At 42.2% G+C, this 22521-nt stretch overlaps 1 protein-coding gene across 4 annotated transcripts in view; it reads right to left on the bottom strand.

Annotated features, from left to right (window-relative positions):
• znf469 (zinc finger protein 469) overlaps nucleotides 1–22521 on the bottom strand; it is a 377504-nt gene that overhangs the window by 316346 nt on the left and 38637 nt on the right. For 2 of the 4 annotated variants that reach the window (XM_081356732.1, XM_081356736.1), the window contains exon 1: nucleotides 15831–15914. The exons of the other annotated variants lie outside the window; for them this stretch is intronic. The gene's annotated coding sequence lies outside the window, so the exon portion shown is untranslated. Of the gene's footprint in view, nucleotides 1–15830; nucleotides 15915–22521 lie in introns of those variants that run through there. 4 annotated transcript variants of the gene reach the window in all.

Here is a 22521-nt window from a genome sequence, read left to right as displayed (position 1 = left end):
TAATCAAATGAAATATAAAACTGCATAAATTAAATACAACTATCAGCTATTCATTACAGCTACAAAAGTGATTTTCTCTTTGTATTTTTTGTTTGATTAACATTGACACAGACAGGTTTATTAGGCTACTGTCGCTTTAAGACCAAATGCATGAATCCAATGTACAGATACTATAGGTATCGTTTTCTTTCTCAATTGTTTCTGTTCACGTTAGCCATAAGCGGCTGTTTACATGGATACTCACCGAGACGGGCATTTTGACATAATTTTTGCGAGTGTGTGTCCATTCAAGTGGAAATAGACGAGAAAGAGATCAGAATTCGGTGTTAGCGTGCTACCTGCGGGTTGAAAACATGCGGGACAGCCCCTTCTACTGGCTGTAGTCTTTAGCCTCTGGCCAAAAAATCCTCCATGACGCAAAATGACGATTTTTGCGTCATCGGAGGATTTTTTCCAGACAAAGAATACATAAATCTCTCGTCTCAGGGGATATGAGGGTGGAAAGCACTGTAATTCGAAAATACTACAGGTTTTTTACTAATACAAAGCTTAATGTTAAATCCTGAAGTATCCCTTTAAGGAAACAATTGCAGGTTACCACTTATTACAGTGTATTTTTTGTGAATATTTTGTAAATATTGTGGTCATGAGTGTTAATTTATATTAAAATTGTATCTTTTTTTATACTCTTGTTATCATATTTTACTGTAACTTGCTTGCCATAATTAATTTAAGTATATGCATTAACAGATATTAGTCAAAAGAAAACCTTTCTCAGTTGACCACTAATATCTGTTGTTTCCCTTCATTTTGCCAAGTATGCCATGTTTCAGGATCAAAGCCCTTATTGGTTTGTGAATAATGATCCTATCAACCAAAAAATTTGTAAAAAAATAGCACGGTTAAGGGCTTATACAACAACAACCATTAATTTCCCTTCATTTCACTTTAGCATATGGTAAATTAAAATGTAATTTTTAAAAAGAGAAAGTAACTGGCAAAATTGTTTGTCAATAATAATTAAGACAAAAATATTATTTAATTAAATAGATAAATAAATATTGATAACGATTACTTGATTAACAATTAAATGTTAAAACCAATGAAAAACGGCATGACAATAAATATAATGAACACTGCAAGATGTTAATAAAATACTGTTTTAGTAAGGAAAAAAATAGAAGTAATTCTAATATTTATATTTTACTTCATAATTTAGAAGTAAAATATGAAAACAATAATTCAAATAATCCAATATACAAAGGATTTTTCTCTTCTTTTATTCAGATTTATTGATCAAAAGTTTTACAAAAGTTTTCTATTTCAAATAAATGCTGTTCTTTTGAACTTTCTATCAAAGAATCAAAGAAAAATAAATTGCCAACGTTTCCACCAAAATAGTAACTGTTTTCAACACTGATAATAAGAAATGTTTGTTGACCAACTTGATGCATTTAAACAAATTTAAAAGACATTTCCAACGACAATATCTGAACACTGTCCAGGAACACGTCTTGGCAAAGTCACTGTAAGCGATATCCATAATAAGCTCTAGATAGGCAGAAAACGATGTATACATTTAGAGCATTAACACTGTATCAAAACTTTGTTATAATGACAGTTTAGAGCCAGATTAGTGTGTTTAGGTTACACGAGTGAGGAGGAAGTTTTTGACATTTAGGCTTGACTAGTTGTTTCCTAAACAGAGGGGGCTGTTTCTCTGACATGGACAAGAGTTGACTGATCCAGCCTGTCCTGCCGATTCCCTCAGCCGTAACCGTAGCGTTATCAGAGATAGGAAGTGGAAGTGTTATTGTTATGAACCGCCGTCTGGGTGGTCGGCCGACACATGAATACATTGAGCTCGTTCAAACAAAAGAGACTTGTAGAGATACTGTACACTGCAGACGAACACTAACAAAGCTACAGAGGGTTTATATCGTGTTGTTGAACATAAAGACGACATTCAAAGCTTCGCATGGCCGTTTTTACGCAAAAGAGGCCAAAACAAACAATGCATGCCTGCGCAATATTGCCACAAGTGCAAACACAAATAAGCCTATAGATCTTCACGATTTGCTTTAGGATGTACACTTTAGACGCACCCAACAGAACAAGAACATGTGCGTTGAGACATATGTACATGCTTCAGGCCTGATCAGACCTGTCCAAACTGCAGGAATGCTTCACTCCACCCAAGATAAGCAGGTAGCGGCTAAAAATGACCTGAAAACAGAGCGCTAGCCAGAAAGGATGAGCCCAGTCTGTAGGGTTGTTTTTTGGAGTCTGGAGTCCAGAACGTCTCTGCCCAGACCCACTTGTTGATTCTTCGCTGCATTTCTGAAATTATTCGGCTAGCCATTTGTTTTAGTCACAAGATCTGTTTTAGGTTGGTCATCCAAAAGAATTTAAATGGTAAGTTCACCAAAAAAAAAAATATTATTTTTTTTCTTCATGAAATAGACTTTCTGAGTAATGTGCTGGTCACTCTTTTACATGCAACTATAATGAATGGGGACTGGAGCTTTAAACAAAACATTAAAGCATTATAAAAATGATTCATAAGACTCGTGTGCTATATTTGAAGTCTTCTAAAGTCATATGACAATTATTATGTGACAAACCATCCAAAATGTAACCAATTATTCACTGAAACCTCGATTTCTGCTTTAGCTCTCCTTGGCAAGTTCATAATGAAAAGTAACAATGTCAGATTTCCAGTGAATCAGTTGCTCCCGTTCATAAAACCTGAATGATTCAATGATTTGGTCAAAATTATTCTAATGTCAGATTTGTGAAAAAAGCATTCTTCAGAAATGGATCTTTTCAATGAATCAATTGACCCTTCGCAGGATTTTGATTGACAGGCGATCTGACCAATCATAATCATCATGATTCATCATATGACCATCCGCCATTTTTGTCCGACAAATCAGTCAGGAGAGTTAGTAGATTAACGTTGGAGGATTTGAACTTGAAAAACGGAGTGCATTGACATCTTTCCGCGGTTCCTTCCTTCTTATGCAACATTCCTTCTTATGTTCATTCATGTTTATTTAATGCTATAAATTAACTAGAAGGAAGAGATGATCGGTTCACGAGAAGCTTTAACTGAGGCGCCACAGCGATATGTCAGACGCATTAAACAGCATTAAAGAGCCACAAAACGGTATTTATTGTTCCCTTTCGTCAGCAGGGAACTCCGACGCCTCGTCGGGGGAGTTCCCCTGATGAATTGGGATCACGCTAGGGAGACCAATTGCCTTCGAGTGAATTAAAACGAGCCAATGAACATTGGCATGCAATATTTGCATTCCGTAGCCCGCCTACCAGCGCGGGTATAAAGCCTGGAAGCAAACATTGCATCATTGCTTTTTGCTTCGGAGCCGACCGGTTGTGTTCTCTCTGAGTGAATGAGCTTAAGATTGTATCTTTCTTACGCTCTACGAGTCTGCTGTTTCAGGAGGGGGTCTCTCTGTGTTGGTGAGACGGCGCTTCAGCGACCACGCGATTCCTGTCTGCCGGCTGCGTCTACACTGTTAATTCAAAAGCTGCTTTCACAGCTGGTAAACGGTTGAGTGCGCACAGCGGGCTTGCAGTTTCCCCGCTGTGTCGCCGCGTTGGATCCCTGTGTGCTTCAGCACAATAAAGAGTACTTTCTTCCTGAAAGAGCAACACGAGTGAAGATCGCGTCCTTTTCAGGATGACGTTTCACTCATGTGTTTCTGGATGCGATCGTTTCCTGTCCTCATTGACGGCCGCGATCGCTGTTTCACATGCCTAATCAGTATGTTGAAGCTGCGTTCGTGGGTGGTTCATGTTCTCTCATGAGTGCATGACCACGTCGGCACGTTGTTCGTCTCCCCTTTTTGAAGGATCGAGCCGTTCAGCGTGCCGTGTGCCGTCGAGCGCCGGCTGACAGCGCGGGTTGTCACGGCAACTCAGCGCGCGTCATTCGGCGCTCTAGATGCGCGGCCGAGACTCGTGTGCCTCTACGAGGTTGAGTCCCATTTGCTTGTTCCCCAATTTAGTTCCTTTTCTAAAAACAGGACTACTTTGGTTAATGAGCATTTGGTGGTCTGAGGGTTACAGTGCGGAATGTCTCGCCAGGTGAAAGACCCTCACGAGCTTCCTACTCCTCTAGCGCATCGCAAACATGCTGAGTCTGTGTTCGTGGGTGGTTTATGCTTTCTTATGAGAGCATGACCACGTCGGCGCGTTGTTCGCCTTGCCTACAGGCTTGAGCGCTCAGCGTGCCGTGTGTCATCGAGGCGATGGCCACGTTCACTGTCTTGCATGCCTGGTTGACGGCCACGATCACTGTTTCACATGCCTAATCAGTGTGTTGAGACTGTGTTCGTGGGTGGTTCATGTTCTCTCATGAGTGCATGTCCACGTCGGCACGTTGTTCGTCTCGTCTTTCTCGTAAAGACTTCAGCCGCTCAGCGTGCCGTGTGCCGTCGAGGCTTTCGGATGGGGTTCTGGTCCTTCTCATGAGGGACCGAGCATTTCATTCGGGGCTCCAGGAAGGACAGATGTCGATTGCTACATCGGAGAGAGGGCTGTTATACTCTGAAAATGATGCTGAGTTCCTACTATAATGGTGTGTTCTCATGCTGAAGGTTCAGACTTGACAGCCACACTTTCCTGGGCTATTCTAAAGTGCCTGGATGTGTGTGAAAAATTTTGGCAGTACGGAAGCTTTTTGGTGCCAATATGGCAAGCCAAACATGCCTAAATCTGCAAAAGTTTTTCCTCTCTCACTACCCCTGCACTTTCACTGCACGTGGGTAGTTCTGACTCGGGGTGGAGCTGCGCTTAGTGACTGACCGTGATTAGTCACAACGCTGGCCCTCGGTCAGACGATGTCCACACTAGTGGTCCAGGAGCGCCTCAAAACCAGCCCGCTCAGAGTTGTTTCCCCCTAGCAAAAGGTAGGGAAATAACTCTGAGAGAAGCGACCAGAGTATGTGACGTTCTGCTCTTCCGGAGTGCGTGTCATCACCACTCCTTCCCCCGGGGGAGGGCCGGGTGGAGAATTTTGTTCTGTTCCGCCGCTGGTCATCCAGTCAGCGGTGCCCAGTTTGAGCAGTCCACTTCCTCTAAGTCGCTCACGGGCCCCAGCGCTCAGATGGCAGTGAGGGCTTCGGCCTTGTCACTCTCGTCTCTCGCTGGGTGAGGCGGAAACCAGGACTCGATGCCCCCGGGCCTCGCTCCTCGTTTCCCCTCATGGTCGAGACTGGCAGTAAAATAAGACCAGTCTCCTCCGTCCGAGAGGGCAGAATGGCAGTGCGCGCTGCCCCTGAGCTGCGCCGCTCTCATTCCCCTCTCCCCAGCTCTCAGATAGCAGTGGCGCCACCCCGGTCACGTCACTCCTGTCTGCCGCTGGGCGGGAAGGTACGGAGACCAGCAGCTGCCCTTGGGCCTCGCTCCTCGTCTCCTCCCCTTCTCTCGCCAGGCGACAGCCCGCAGCAGAACACTCTAGGGTTTTCTCTGCCGTCTGTCCCCGGGTGGAAGCAGGTAGGTGTTGTCCAAGCACACACCCAGGCCCCGCTCTCGGCCACTACAATGCCACCGGAGCCGTGTCCCTGCTTTCCGCCTCGCTGCCCCTCCGCGGGTACGCCGGCAGTGCGGGTGGGCTCGTTGCGGCAGTTTCTCGGAGCCTGGCTAGCGCTCCCGAGGCCGTCGCACTGGCTCATCCGCACCATCCGGCTCGGCTATGCTTCTGCCAAGGGTTGGGGGGCCACGTACAAAGGGCACGTAGTCTCGGGTCTGTGGACGGGGACCCAGCTGCATTGGCACATCAACTGCCTAGAGTTGCAAGCAGTACGCTTGGCCTTGTGTCGCCTCAAGGGGTTTCTCAGACACAAGCACGTACTGGTCCGTACGGACAGCACTGCGACCGTTGCGTACATCGACCGACAAGGTGGTCTGCGCTCCCGTCGTACGTCGCGACTCGCCTCCCACCTCCTCCTATGGAGTCAGAAGCATCTGAGGTCGCTTCGTGCCGTTCATGTCCCAGGGGAATTCAATTGTGTGGCCGACGAGCTTTCATGTCAGCCTCCCCTTCCGGGAGAATGGCGACTCCATCCCCAGGTGGTCCAGCTGATCTGGCGAATCTTCGGAGCCGTACAGGTAGACCTGTTTGCCTCTCCGGACACGACCCATTGCCAGTGGTATTACTCCCTGACCGAAGGAACTCTCGGCACGGATGCCCTGGCACTCAGCTGGCCCCGGGACTTACGCAAATATGCGTTCCCCCCAGTGAGCCTTCTTGCACAGACACTGTGCAAGGTCAGGGAGGACGAGGAGCAGGTCCTTTTGGTAGCATGCTCCTCGCGACAGCCCCTCCTTGGCCGATTCCTCTGAGGAACGACCTTCTTTCTCAGAGACGGGGCACTCTATGGCACCCGCGTCCAGACCTCTGGAAACTCCATGTCTGGTCCCTGGACGGGACGCGGAGGTTCTAGATGGCCAGCCACAGGCAGTGGTAGATACCATCTCTTCAGCTAGAGCCCCCTCTACGAGGCGCCTCTACGCTCTGAAGTGGAACCTGTTCGTCGGCTGGTGTTCTTCCCACGGGGAGAACCCACGAACTTGCCCGGTCAGAGTCGTGCTCTCCTTCCTACAAGAGGGGTTGGAGCGAAGGCTGTCTCCCTCCACTCTCAAAGTGTATGTTGCGGCAATAGCCGGACATCACGATGTAGTTGACGGTAAGTCCGTGGGGAAGCACGACCTGGTCATCAGATTCCTCAAGGGTGCTAGGAGGCTAAATCCACCTCGCGATTTGCACCCTGTACCCTCTTGGGACTTAACTTTAGTGCTTAGAGCGCTCCAAAGTCCTCCTTTTGAGCCTTTGACGACAGTTGAGCTTAATATCCTGTCCATTAAGACAGCGCTCCTGTTAGCATTGGCTTCCTTCAAGAGGGTAGGGGATCTGCAGGCTTTTTCGGTCGACGAATCGTGCCTAGAGTTCGGGCCTGGCCTTTCTCATGTTACATCGAGACCCCGGCTCGGATATGTGCCCAAGGTTCCTACCACTCCCTTCGCGGACCAGGTAGTGAACCTGCAAGCGCTGCCCCAGGAGGAGGCAGACCCAGCCCTAGCTTTTCTCTGTCCCGTCCGGGCCCTCCGGGTTTATATAGACAGAACGCAAAGCTTCAGGACCTCAGATCAGCTCCTTGTTTGTTATGGAGGCCAGCAGAAGGGGAAGGCTGTCTCCAAGCAGAGGTTAGCCCACAGGCTAGTGGATGCTATCACCAGGGTTTATGAGTCCCAGGGTGAGCCCTGCCCACCCAGGTTGCGGGCTCACTCCACTAGGAGTGTTGCCGCTTCCTGGGCTCTGGCACGAGGCACCTCGCTAACAGACATTTGTAGAGCTGCGGGCTGGGCGACACCGAACACGTTCGCTAGGTTTTATAGCCTACGTGTGGAACCTGTTTCCTCCCGAGTACTTGCTATGGCCAGTAATTAGAGGGAATAGGTGTGTCGGCTTGCGACGCCATTCCGTGAGCGGATACGTGCGTCTTTTTGCTCCGTTGGTTACCCAACAAACGGCTAACCTCGTGAGTTCCTCCATCACCCCCTCCGGTGCCAGGCGTTGCGGACCGCCGGCACCAGGTCTGCTACCTTCAGTAAGGAGTTGCTAGTAGACTGGGTGCCTTTTCCAGTGGTCCCTGCGGTGACCCATGATTGCCACGTGCAGTTCAGCCGTGTCTTCCCCTTGACAGACTCATTCTGTCGTCCCTGTTGAGTACGCTCCTCACTCCTCCGGACTGGGACTACCTTCAAGGACTGCCATATGTTTCACTACCCTACGTGGTTAGTACATGTGTGTATTTGAGGGCCTTCCTCTAGGCTGCCTCAGCTTCCGCAGCGTTCCCCCCCATTATTATTTTCCTTGGGGATGGGCACGCTTTCCCAGTGTTAACCAATATCCACTGATTGGGTCTTGCGGAACAGCAGTGTGATTCCCTAGCTAGCTCCCGCAAAATTTCTTGAAACTGCTGCAGGGCTGTAGCTTTGCTGGGCGCTGGAAGGGGCCAGCACCATGGCGTTTTGGTAGGGATCCCAATTCGTCAGGGGAACTCCCCCGACGAGGCGTCGGAGTTCCCTGCTGACGAAAGGGAACGTCTCGGTTACGTATGGTAACCCTCGTTCCCTGAGTCCAGGGAACGGAGACGCCTCGTCCCGTCGCCTGTACCTTCGCGGAGGGCTGGACACTGTTCGGCTCCTCAGCGAAAAGCGATGATGCAATGTTTGCTTCCGGGCTTTATACCCGCGCTGGTAGGCGGGCTGCGGAATGCAAATATTGCATGCCAATGTTCATTGGCTCGTTTTAATTCACTCGAAGGCAATTGGTCTCCCTAGCGTGATCCCAATTCGTCAGGGGAACTCCCCCGACGAGGCGTCTCCGTTCCCTGGACTCAGGGAACGAGGGTTACCATACGTAACGGAGACGTTTACATTTCTTTAAAAAAAATCAACAACAACAAAAAAAAAAATCACTCACTGGCACTGCTAATGGCTGAATAAATTTTGTAACTTTAATAAGGTCTATTTTGAATTTATACAGTGAAGACTATGCAGTGTTATTTTAAATTTGATTACTTTATTCAATCTCTAATCTACCAAATCTTTATCTAGCAACTGTTAGATCTACCTGAAAAACACAGTTTGCTTAGTTTGCATCTTTGTTCTATTGTATTTATTTGTGCTGTTGCTCGTAGTTTTAATTATTTGCTCTTATTTAATTACAGACTGTTTACTCTTATTTAAAGGGATACTTCAGGATTTAGCATTAAGCTTTGTATTAGTAGAAAACCTGTAATATTTTTGAATTACCGTGGTTTTCACCCTCATATTCCCATGAGATGAGAGATTTATGTATTTTTTGTCTGGAAAAAATCCTCCGATGACGCGAAAATCGTCATTTCATTTCAAAAGATCGTCCAAAATGTCCGGGATTCAGCTTTTGCTTTCTGCGGTCGCCATTCATTGTTTACATGCACACCTTTTGGTTCAATCTAACTGAATTCATTCCGACTGGTGAATCTGAATGTAAAGTTTACATGAAAGCTAAACAAGTAATCGGTTGATGTGCGTTTTAACATTGCTTAGAAAATTCCCGCTCCTCAGTAATCACGCCACTGGCCTCGCGCCGTTCTCCCGCGGCCGTCAGCCTCATCCTGCTCGCCACAGTAAACATGATGAATGGCGACTGTAGAACGCAAAAGCCGAATCCCGGACATTTTGGGCGATCTCGAAATCCCGGGCAAACACGTCACGGAGACTGACTAGTAGCCTAACCCTGCGCTCTCTAACCGGTAGGCGTGGCTTGGGAGTGGCCTCCTAGGGCAGCGAAGCAAGTGCATTCTGGGAGTTGTTGTCTTTCATCCACATAAGCCAAAAATACATTTTCTGGCTTTTCTCAGTCTAGAAAGCTCCAAATTCAAAAATTTCTTCATATTTCTTCTACATAAATGACCTATTTTAAATATACATTCATCTTTCCAGAGGTGAAGTATCCCTTTAATAGTGTTTGAAATTGATATTTCATATTTGTATTTTATATTACATTTATGTCGTTTTTTGTTTTGTTTTGTTTTTTCATATGCATTGTTCTTGCATTTCATGTAAAAAGTCTGGCAAATAAAATAAATTTACTAGCCAATGGCGACTCGAGCTTCAGTGTGTCTGTAGAGGGTTTATGGGAGATTTTGTAAACAGACTCTGTGTTCACAATTATGAACATGGGACTACTGATAAACTTTTTGTTTTATATATATAGGCAGAATAACTGCATCAAAAATACTAAAAAGTGGAGATAAGGTTAGAAAGCATGAAGCACTCAGTCCGAAAGCAATGCTTTATGGCTACAATGTCTCATGACAGAAGATGAAAATAAACCGTAAATAAATTACAAAAGTGGGCATCAAATATGCAAAACACGGCAACTCGAACGTGTGTGTGACGCGATACAACAGAACTCATTGGTTTTCGAGTATCGCGCACGTATAACAAGCTTCTTCTTTTCCTTTTAATTCGGAATAGCAAACTCACTTGAAAGTGCATACTGCCACCTACTGCACAACACTTGCATGACAGCTGACATAAAATAAAGGATTGGGCTTGGAATAGCCAATAAATGCTTAATCGGCCACGGACATCCCTAATCCTGATCATAAAAACTGAATGATTATTAATGATTCTGAATGATTCAATGATTGTGTCTGAAAGTCTCCAATATTAGATCTGTGAATGAATCGTTCTTTACAGATGGACCTTTTCAAGTTATCAATTGCTCCTGTTCATAAGACCCAAATTACTATGAATGATTAAAAATGATTCAGTCCGAATGATTCACTTTTTGATTAAATAAAAAAAAGTACATGAGAAGCTGTTTGTTTACTTACTGAAAGAGCTTTGTATATTAAATATATTTGGTTTTTATCTTTAATACTGAATAAAAAAAACACTGTCGATAAGCAGCGCAGACATTTTCCCATGGAGTCATCAGAAAATTGTATCAAATTTATTGCTCAGCTATCATTTTGGATAAGAGCTAGAAGTCTGGATTTGCTCTGGTCTCAAAACACAAATGAAAACCAAATCCATCCACATCAGACTGGATCTGATAGCAGCCTGCGTTCACCTCTCATTCTCAAGAGGCCCGTCCCAATGAAGGAAGACAAAACTACAGCCAGACACGAATAAACAGATGCAAACAAACATGACTAACCAGAAAGGCAGTCGATGACACAATAAAACCGGGAGATTGATTACTTAAGAGGAACATTTAGGTTTCTATTAAGTTTTTAAGAACAGTCAATAAATCATGATTCAGTTAATGATTCAGAGAATGCCCTTATGACCATTTTAGCCCGGATCTGTCAACACTGCATTGGCTCCCTATTAGACATCGTATAAATTTTAAAATATTGCTGATCACTTATAAAGCACTAAATGGTTTAGCTCCGCAGTACTTGAGCGAGCTCTTAACGCATTATAGTCCTTCACGTCTATTACGATCTCAAAATTCCGGCCAGTTGATAATACCTAGAATATCCAAATCAACTGCTGGCGGTAGATCCTTTTCCTATTTAGCACCAAAACTTTGGAACAGTCTTCCTAACATTGTCCGGGAAGCAGACACACTCTGTCAGTTCAAAGCTAGACTAAAGACACATCTCGTTGACCTAGCATACACAACACATTATAGACTTCTATAATCCAATGTTAGGCTGCATAGATTAGTAGGGCCCTATAAAATCCGTTTTATTTTTTCCCAAATTCCGTTTAATTTTTTCCCAAATTCCGTTTTTTCCGTTTTAATTTTTGCAAATTCCATTTTTTCCGTTTTAATTTTTGGGAATTCAGTTTTTTTTTACCCTTTACTGTTATTTTAGTCGTAAAAAGAGTGTTTTTAATGTTAATGATTCAAAGTTACACAAATAAAATAAGAATGACCCTAAATTTATTGAGGTAACAAACAAAATTCTCATTTTAAGAGGTGTTAAATGTGGTTTGGTTTGTTTACATTAGTGAATGTATTAGGCTAACTAACATGAACCACGAGCAATACATTTGTTACTGTATTTATTAATCTTTGTTAATCTTAGTTAACCCTAACCCTGTATTTTTATCATGTTACTTCACACAGTGCATTAAGCTAACTAATGTTAACAAATACAACTTTTCATTTAAATAATGTAGGCTACTAAATGGTGAAATTAACATTAATAAAGATTAATAAATGCTGTAGAAGTGCAGTTTATTAATAGTTAATGTTAACTGATCTAGTTAACTAGAGTTTAATAAATGGAACCTTATTGTAAAGTGTTACCGATTTTGTTATACACCGAACCGATTCAGTGTTGGACAGATCAGTTGTTTTAACCATTCATTAAAGTGAATCGGTTCAAAGGAGTCATTAGTTCGCGAATCGGACGTATCATTAGCAGACTTGCACGCGTTGTGTGATTATCCCGGCAGTTAGAACATCACACAAGATTTGTCAGCACAGAAAACATTTCATCATTGGATAGGTTTTGTTTAGTTTATTGAAAGTGTTTTTATGTCAGCTGAATGGGCGGAACTCTTTTCAGAGAAGAAGGCAAGGTAAAAAAGTTTTTTTTTTTGCACAATTCACACCCAGCGGTAGCCTAATTCAGGAAAAAAAAATATCCGAATACTCCACGTGAAACTTCGTTCTTCCGATTTTTTACCATTGTGTCAATTCTCTCAATTGATTTAGATTAATAAGCGCGAGGGAGTGAGAGAGAGCAAGACAGATTGAAGACGCACGCGCGACCGGTGTAGCAGTCGATTCTGTCCCCCCCCCAGAGCATGCGTCAAAGCCTTAATAAACCTTAATAAATCAAAGCCTTAATAAACATTACATTGAAATCTGTAATAACGTTTTAAATTTGAAAAGAAATAATCTGGATTGAATTGACAGATGGGGAAAAACTCGCTTCTAATAAAAAACAATAAAAAAAAAAAACAATAAAAAAAACGCTTACATTTCGAGAAAAAATACAATCTTTTTTAACCTTTTGGCTTCCTGTACATCCAGTTGTGCTTCTCGCTCGTATTCAGTTCTGATGGTACGCATGGTAACTCGGCAACTACGCATTATTTGTAGTATGACCGCGTAAAGGGAACAGGAATTCCGATAGGGAACAGAATCGACTGCTTCACCGGGCCTCTCTCTCTGCTCGTTCTTTCAGTAATATGCGATTTTCCTCAGACATACGTTTTTCTCCCACACAAAAACAGAATTTTATTCCAAATATCTAAAATTCCGCGAAATTCCGCGTTGACACTAGATTCCGCGTTAATTTGCCAATTCCGTGATCGCGGAAATTATAGGGCCCTAGATTAGGTCAGCCGGAACCGGGAACACTTCCCATAAATCCTTATGTACTTGTTACATCATAGTCTCTCTGTTTATCCCGAGGTTTACCGCAGTCCGCCGGATCCAGGCCGTGTCCAGATCTGATGAAGGACCTGCGCCTGGACGCGACGACAGCACAGTCTTGAAGTGTCAACTAGTCTCTCCCCTGTGAAGGCCTCCTTCCCTTCCTTTACCTCGGGACAGATAAAACGTTGTCGGGATAATTCCGGTTCACGTGGCTACACGGAAGCGATAACAAATTCTGTATTATAAATTTTTCAAGGCTTGTACCTTGGAACTTATTTCATGGTTTGCGTTCTCGAGCCATCAGGCACTGTTTTGTGTAAATGAGTGACTCTTATTCCTGGAAGCTGAAAACATCCCAGTTCTTGCATGGCCAGCATACTCACCGGATGTGTCACCCATTGAGCATGTTTGGGATGCTCTGGATCGGCGAATACGACAGTGTGCTCCAGGTCCTGCCAATATCCAGCAACTTCGCACAGCCATTGAAGAGGAGTGAACATTCCACAGGCCACAATCAACAACCTTTTTTTTTTTTGGGTAGGATGCGTTTATAATTTTGTTCAGTGTATATTGTTAAAAGCGCTATATAAATGAAGGTGACTTGGCTATCCATGCAATGGATAAATTAACAGCTTAAGCATGTAAAGGCAACTTCACTACTTTAATATTAATAAAAAATAAAGTGACTCTTACAATAAATCTCCTTGTTTGTTTCTGTATGAGTGTTAACAATTCAGCAGCAAGTCAAAATCAATGCAAACAAAGCCCAGCCAGGACGCGAATTTCCAAAAATGTTTACTCCAATTTCAATTTAATAAGAAACAACTGAAATCACATAACTACAAATAAATATTTACGCTACTTGCTCTGGCCAGCGTAGCGCAAATCGCTTTTGAATCTGAAGGGCTACATTTTATTTCTCCACTTAATAAACAAACTATTCCGTCAGATAAATATTTGTTGTGAAAGAAATATAGTTAAATTTCCAAGCATTTTATCCAAAATTTAAGCACTTTTCAAACCTTAAACACATCAAAATTCAAGCACTTTCAAGGATTTCAAGCACCCGTACGAACCCAGCACATTACTCACTATTTACACTACTCACTATTATTACACTGCTTACATCACATTACTCGCTTAATACACTGCTTACTTATACTGAAATTTTGCTCTTCTCTCTTTCAAAGTAGCAAAGTGATCAAAAATTTAATGACACAATAGAATTAACTGCGTTCGCCATGACGTTGTTCAAGTTCAACTGGCCTCAACTCGCGAGATGTCCCAACAGTCTCTCTCGCTCTTGTTCTCTTTTTTATGTTTATTTTTTTAATCACATTTGATAAAGATATTAAAGTAGTGTTTCATTTTTTCTTGTTGTTCAAATTCAAAATTGTTTTCAAATATTATTTGTCACTTAATCTTAAAGATTTTTAATAGTGTATGTTTGTTCCCACCAATCGCTGCACAAGTTAAGGATACGTATCATACATATGATGAGCACGTTAGTGCGAGCCCTCCCCGAACCCATAGAGAATGCATTGCAGTGCCTGCAGTTCGGAAAAAAAACATCTTTGAATGTAAGTCTATGGGAACACATTCTCAGCCAGAGTGAAATCGCCCAAAAAGAGGCGGTACTCCACAGAACGTGACATGACGCTGATTGGACTAGGCTATATCCAGAGGCAGAACATACAGTGACGGCTAGCGTAACTCTGTGGTTGAATGAGATTGTGAATGTGATTGAAAAAGTCCCTTTCAAACTTTGGCGGTGCGTCGCCAAATCGCCCTAATGGAGAAACCGCCCCTGGTTATCATATTTACATACATACATACAGTAACGTCTTGATATTGTGTTACTATCTTTTTACTATATTTTGCTCCTCAAAAGAAATCTTGATTTAAGAATGTTTACTGTATTTTTACTGCAAAACCAAGCAAAAGTACTCATTAAGACGACGATTTCTTGCATTTTAGATTTCAATCCCAGTTCAAGCCAGTGTTATTCTTAACTAAAACATTACAAATAATTTTCAATAATTGAAATAAAGTTGAAAAATACAAATGTTAGATGTAAAATACTAAAACTGAAATCAAAATAAATTGATGCTAAATAAAAATGTTAAATCAGGGGTTAAATTTAACTAATTAAAAAAAACATGGTATGTAAATTATACTAAAATAACACTCAAACTAAAAAAAATGGTTTGTAAAAAGATTATTAGAGAAAATTTTACAAGAAACTGCTATTTTAGTCTTTCTACTTCAAAAAGTCCCATTTAATTCAATGTGTTACTTGCCGATTTGTTGCAATTTTGCATTTACTATCAACGTTTAAGTGACAGACAGTAACTCTTTTTCAGTGCTGGTTCAAGCGTGCCTTAGGCAGTTAAATGAAACCTTAGAATAAATAAGAAATGGCCATTTATTTATGGTATTTTATGGGACCACACTAATGGACGGCCTTATCTGGAAATGTTACCTGCTCCACTATAGACAGCAGATTCTACGGTATATCAACACAGATTACAGATGACACTCAGCATGCCTGTGGGTGATAGAAGACAGAAGAACAGTACATGAGCGAAGTTGAGTCCTTGACAGTGCATTAACGCACCTGCTGCTCCATGCCAAAAACAGCATTTGTAATCCTATTTTCGAATGTTTCAGTACTTTTCCCAGGAGTGACTCACAACACTTTCCCCTTGTCACTAGCCCACATAGTGAAGACAGGTACACAAAGAGCACAAAATACCACATTTTATCTCCAATGCATTATGCCTATACAATGAATCACTGATTCAACATGGCTGTCCGCCAGCTTCCTCAGCTCTGCCTTGGCTTGTGTCGAACCAACAAGGATGTGAATGTGTGACTGTTGAATTCTGGTACCGTTTATATGTACCTTTCACTGAAGCGCTGGCAGCTTTTTTCTCCATTCAGCAGACAGTTGCATCTAAATTCACCTCAGCTTTGCGTTTTCAGACTGCTTAATTGACTCCAGAAGTCCTGAGAAAGCGAGTTTAATCTCCAAGCGGAGCAGGTGGACTGCACAGCAGTACTGGGCCAAGAAACCAGGAAGTCCAGGAAATGCGTGATGAACTATCATGAACACAACAAGCCAGAGGAAAGGAAAAGTCACAAATGAGAACAATTGGGTCTCCCAGAGAGCCATGTGATTATATGGAGAAGAAATGGAGACTTGGAATCAAAATATACTGTGTTTCTTTCCTTGATAGACATTCCTGTGGCCTGATTTATGCATGTTACGTACAAGATTTCCCAGAAGCACACAGTGGGATTTACAGAAAATAAACTTTCCGTAGACAGCAATGAAAATGGTGAGGAATTTTGGTCCCGATTCCTTGTAATTGTTCCATTTACGATTTTAGTACTTTTGAGGTGTAAATATTTGGAAAAAAAACAATTGAATTTTGTTGCCAATTGATGACAATTTCAGATTTCAACAAATCTAAGTGTAAAACAATTCTTGTGAAAGACATTTACAAAGACTTAATGACTTTTCCCATTCTTTTATAAGCGCCGTAAATGTAATCCAATAACTGATTCTAACTATATATTAAATAAAACTACTAAATTATTTAAAATGTGGTACCATATGTCATTCATTCATTGAACCAGCTTATCGAGAATCAGACTACACTGGTCATGCTGTGTGTTTTTGATTCACTAAAAAGAACCAGCTCATAGGAGTCATTTGATCAGGATTTGTACTAAACTGGTACAAATGTAGAGTTCATACTGAGTGTTTTGATTCACTAAAAAGAACCAGCTCACTATTTGTTCAGGATTTGTACTATACTGGTCATGCTGTGTGTTTTTAATTCACTAAAAAGAAAGGGCTCATACGGTAAGAGTAATTTTTTTCAGGATTCATGCTAGGGATGTGCACGAGTCCTTGAGTACTCGGACGTGACAGTGATTGATTTTTTTCTGATTGGTTATTGCGCCATTTTGGGCGTTACCTGAAGTCTGATTGATTAGCGTTAAGACCCCACCAGCGAAATAAACTATGATTTAAAAGCACACAGTGATGCCTGGAAACACTTTGATATGAAAATACAGCTAGTGCAAGATGTGAAGCACCAATCTGCCATACACAACATTATAATAAGAATACTATGTAATAGAATGTTGTAAATTCTTTGTGCCTTAGTTGCCCGTTTCAGCGTTGTTATTACAGGAAGAGTGCTTCCAAAACGGCAGTTACTCATTCAGACAAGCACGGTCAATTTCACAAGTGCATTTGTGTCCTTGAGCAGATGTAAGTTGTAAGATTACTTTTATGTTGAACATATCTGATTAATCTCATATGGGATGCATTTGGTTGAGTTTATTAACCAGCAAACAAAGCCCTTCAGTTTACCCGTGTTCATTCATTCTTTAGTTTCAGCGCAAATGCAATATCATGCATTACTGACTATAATTGGGCATCCCTTGGCGTTACCAATGAAGTATGAATTAGGGATGGGCATTAGAGATGTGACGGTGATAATATTCTCCCACCGGTTAATCGACTTGTGACAACACCGGTATTACCGGTTTCATCGTGGGGGTGGGGGGTGTTAGAGTGATGTAATTTTTTTTTTTGCATGGCGTCAATTCATCATTCGTATTGAGTTTGATTGACATGCGAATGTCATGCGAATTCATGGTGAATTTGACACCAATCAAATTCCACCATTTTAGTGCGACAAAGCAGTCAGAAGAGTTACTGATTAACTTCGGTGGATTTGAACTTGGCTTTAACTGAGGCAATCTGTCACAACACATTAAAGAGCCAAAAAACAGTAGGCCTATTTTATGTTTGTTTGACTGACCAAATTTGAAAGTTGAGACTTTGTTTCATATTAAATATTACCTGCTTGGTCCTGTCTTTCAGCGCGTTGTCAGTGTCCTCTATTTTTCACTGCTTGAGATCATGTTGAGAACAATAACGCTCTATTTGAGGGTATAGGGCGCGATTTCGTATTCAACCAGTGTTTGAATGGTGGGTTCGTTATTATTCTTGAAAAACGCAAACGCTTATATTAAACATAAAACGTTTATTAAAAAGGATAAGAATACACCATGTAAGGTTACATTTTAGCACTTCGCGAATGGACAGCGACTCTTAAGTAGCAGGAACGCGTTCTCGCGCATTAAGTGCATTTTTGGGAAACGCACGTGGAATTGCGGCGTGTGACGAGCGTAACCTTGCACATAGAGAACGCTCTTAAGAGCTTAGATACATCGTTATCGGGAAACCCGGCCTTGGTCTCCGCACTACCCTAACTGTAAACTATGAAAGCCGTGTGAACGGCCAACCGGTAAAAAAATACATTAAAGAAACTATTCCCTCTGATTTTGTTTCATTAATAAATTTTGACTAATCGCAGCAGTCTCGCATTCGTTTAGAGCTCGTGTGAATTTAACGAACAACCTCGTTCCAACAGGATACGCCACATGAATTTCACTGTGCTTTATGAAGAGTTTTTCTTTTGCGTGAAAAGTTTGCCGGAAATGTGTTAAAAGATTCATTCACGCACACAAGAGAGTGCATTCATGATTATTAGGCTACCGGTATACCAATCCTTGTTCAAGGCCGAAAAGAGAACTCGATACTGACGCGCGTCTTTTTCGTGTGTGTGGTATGTGTGCGTGTGTAATAGGCAGGACTTACAGCGCGGTCTCTTGTTCTGTCACGCTTGAATGGTTGAGCATGATCATACAACGCTAGTCAACTGGTGACAGAAAATATGGATACTGCGTAATTGCTTTAAAAAAAAAATTTGCGGTGCTGCGGTGGGCAAGTGATGAAACCGGTGTTGCGACTGAACACCGTGTAACACCGGTAACACCGACTATCGCGCCAAGCCTAATGGGCATTTTCATTTTCAGCACTGATAGATCTCAAAATTGAGTACTCGAGTACTCTGTTTGATTTTTATTCACTTAAAAAGTAGAAGCCGATATCTCTTTTTTTCTGTTTGGCAGATGCGGGACTTTTATTTTGATGGTGCTGAGAAAGGCAGAGCCTGAGCAAATAGTTGCCCATTAAGTCAAATTCATGTAATTTTCACTGTGTGCTGTATGTAAAATTGGTGTAACCTTTTCTTTATTAGAGAAAATAAGAATCCCAGTGTGCGCAAGCTTACCACATTACTGAGTGCCCTGTTGGTTACCGTGTTTACTTCCTTTTTATTCATATTTTTTTAAACAGTTACTTTATTTGTGAAAAATACTGTAATTATGAGAACGAACGAACCGAAGCTAGATAGATAGAAACGAATGACTGAACGAACGATAGATAGAAACAAATGAACGAACGACCGAACGAAAGACAGATAGATAGATGCCATCCTGCTCTCTATAGCCCCTTTCACACAGAGATTCCGGAAAATACACGGATAATCGATTGATTTTGGTTCATTCACACTGCCAGTGATTTTCCGGAATCTGTGAGTGCGTTCACACACATCCCGTAAAGACACATGATGTGTAATATACGCGTCGAAAACACTGATTCGGTCGTATACTAACGCATCTCGTACCGTTCCACAAAGCTGGCGAACGATCTAAGCTTCAGCATGGATAATAAGGAGCTCATGGTCTCTGCTTCATTCCAGTTTGCAGACATTTTTTCATTCTTTCTTTGTTGATAACGAACACAAACTTTCTTCTAAGAGCAACTGAGTCGTAATTGAGATGGCACATGCGTCATCACTACGACACACCCCTTACGGCATTGGTCCTGGCTTTTGTTCACACAGGGCACGTTCCGGGACTGATCCCAGCAATCTTAGTAGGTCCCCATCCCGGCATCGATCCCGGCTCAGGGCTTGACATTAACTTTTTGAGGCACTTGTCCTTCGGACAAGTAAATTTATGTTTTACTTGTCCATGCACAAAAGTCACTTGTCCGGGTAAAGATTTATAATTTTATCATTTATCTATTTTTTGTGTTTTGCTAATGCAGAATTCGAACAAACTATTGAAAGCATCCAAACACTATCAATATTAATAAAATTCAGTTGGAACAGTAGAAAGGAACGTGTCCCAAGGACAGAGTTCCCCTTCAACAAGAAATAAGGATCTCCAGACTCCAGACTCCATAATACAAATTAATACTTTGCACGCTGGTGTGTAGTGTATCACCAGAGGAAGTGGTGACTCTTGTAGGTATCCTCAGTATTTGCAAGCTAGCTAGACTTACTGTATACTATATCTAAAATAATTTTGTAGACATAGAGATGCACCAATTACAATTTTCTAGGCCGATTTCGTTTTTTCATTGAGTTTGACCTGCCGATTCCGATTAATTTTTTTTCTAACCACTTTACAGCACACACAAATATTTATTTTCGATCTTTTCTTTAACCCTTTGACGCGTAAGTTTAAAATATTCTAACTGACACCCCCAGAGTGAGTTTTTTCAAGGCGAACGTTCCCTTTAATGTTTCCATGGCGACGCGTCACGCGATACACCGCAGCCACAATAATACTGTATGACAGATGTGTTGCTTTTATTTCGCTTTTCCTTTTTTATTCAAAATATTCACAAACTTGCTTACCATGTCATAAACATCCTATCTGATATTCCGATTCTCAAATACGTGTGAGTGAGTGTGTTTGGCTGTTTAAAAACCTTTATAAATAATCTTGATCTATAAATGAGATGGGCGCCACAATGTTGTCCTGTCAGTCGGATTTACAGCACGTGAATTCATCAGTTTCTCCCGAAATAAATGCAAGAATGTGGCCTGTGAACTGAGAAGAATAGAGTAAACTTTATAGTTACTTCCACTATGTTTGTCTGATATGAATAACACATTTCGGCAAATTATATTTGAATAGATTGTTACTGCTGCTTGTATATACAGACATCAGTGTGTATTTTACAAACTCCAAATTTATTGTTTTACTCGTGTTTATGAGTATTTAAATATCTGAAACCTAAAATAAACATTATGAGGTTGAAACTGCTAATTTGTGATATATGACAGCGCTGAACGCGTCCGACTGGCTCAGCGCCAGCCAACGCGCGAAAGCAGTTTGAATCTGGCAGTTATGCGATGTCTCAAATCGGTAAAATTAAATCTGTAAAATTATAGACGTAATGAGCGGCACATAACGTGAAGTAACATGGCATTTTATTTTGTTTGAAATTTAACTTGTCCAGTGGGACAACTAATTTTCTCTTCCACTTGTCCTACAAAAAAATCCACTTGTCCCGGACAAGCGGACAAGCCTTAATGTCGAGCCCTGCGGCATCAATCCCGGTACGTGTTTGCGTTCACACTGAAGGCACTCTAGCAATTTTACGGCAATTTCCCGGGATCAACGCGCTGTGTGAAAGGGGCTTAAGACATCGGCATCGCCCATCAAGAAAACAATATTGGTCAACCACTATTAAAAAGAACCAGCTCATAATAAGAGTAATTTAATCAGGATTCAGACTACACTGGTCATGCTGTATGTTTCTGCTTCCCTTTAAAAGAACCAGCTCATAAGAGCCATTTGTTCACTTACATTTACATTTACATTTAGTCATTTAGCAGACGCTTTTATCCAAAGCGACTTACAAAGTAGGACTAGATTAAGCGAGTCATCATGAAGAGGCAAAAACAAAAAGCAGCGCAAGAAGTGCTCCAGATACAAAGTTCAGGCATTATTCAGGGTAGCATAAGCCCGATAAGCGAGGTTTAGAGGGAAAGGGGAGGTTTTTTTTTTTTTTTTTTTTTTATGAGGTTAAGTGCTCCCGGAAGAGATGGGTTTTCAGCTGTCTTCTGAATGTTGTCAGGGATTCTGCATTCCGGATGAGGGTGGGGAGAGCGTTCCACCAGCATGGAACTGTGAATGAGAATGTTCTGGAAAGTGATTTTGTGGCTTTCTGGGATGGAACCACGAGACGTCGCTCGTTGGCCGATCGTAGGTTTCTGGTAGGGATGTAGACTCGTAGGAGTGAGTGAAAGTAGGAGGGAGCTGAGCCTGTGATAGATCTGTAAGCAAGCGTCAATGCCTTGAACTTGATGCGAGCAGCGAGAGGTAGCCAGTGCAGTGAGCTGAACAGAGGAGTGACGTGGGTTCTCTTTGGCTCGTTGAAGACAAGACGGGCTGCGGCGTTCTGAATCATCTGTAGGGGTTTAGTTGCACATGCTGGAAGTCCGGCCAGAAGAGCATTACAGTAGTCAAGCCTAGAAAGGACCAGGGCCTGGACGAGAAGTTGTGTTGCATGCTCAGTTAGGAAAGGCCTGATCTTCCTGATGTTGTGTAGAGCAAACCTGCATGATCGAGCTGTCTTTGAAATGTGATCTGTGAAGGTCAGCTGGTCATCAAACGTTACTCCAAGATTTCTCACCGACTTTGATGGGGTGATTGATGATGACTCTAGCTGGATAGTGAAGTTGTGCTGTAGAGACGGATTGGCAGGGAGGACGAGAAGCTCAGTCTTTGCCAAGTTGAGCTGCAGGTGATGTTCCTTCATCCACGTCGAGATGTCCGCCAGGCAGCTTGAGATCCGTGCAGCTACTGTGGGATCATCTGGTTGAAACGAGAGGAAGAGCTGTGTGTCATCAGCATAGCAGTGGTAGGAG

This window comes from Scardinius erythrophthalmus, assembly GCF_964197995.2.
Source record: "Scardinius erythrophthalmus genome assembly, chromosome: 24".
In the NCBI taxonomy this organism is placed as follows: domain Eukaryota; kingdom Metazoa; phylum Chordata; class Actinopteri; order Cypriniformes; family Leuciscidae; genus Scardinius; species Scardinius erythrophthalmus.
Note: the sequence above shows the minus strand (reverse complement) of the source record. Positions and strands in the feature narration are given on the sequence as shown.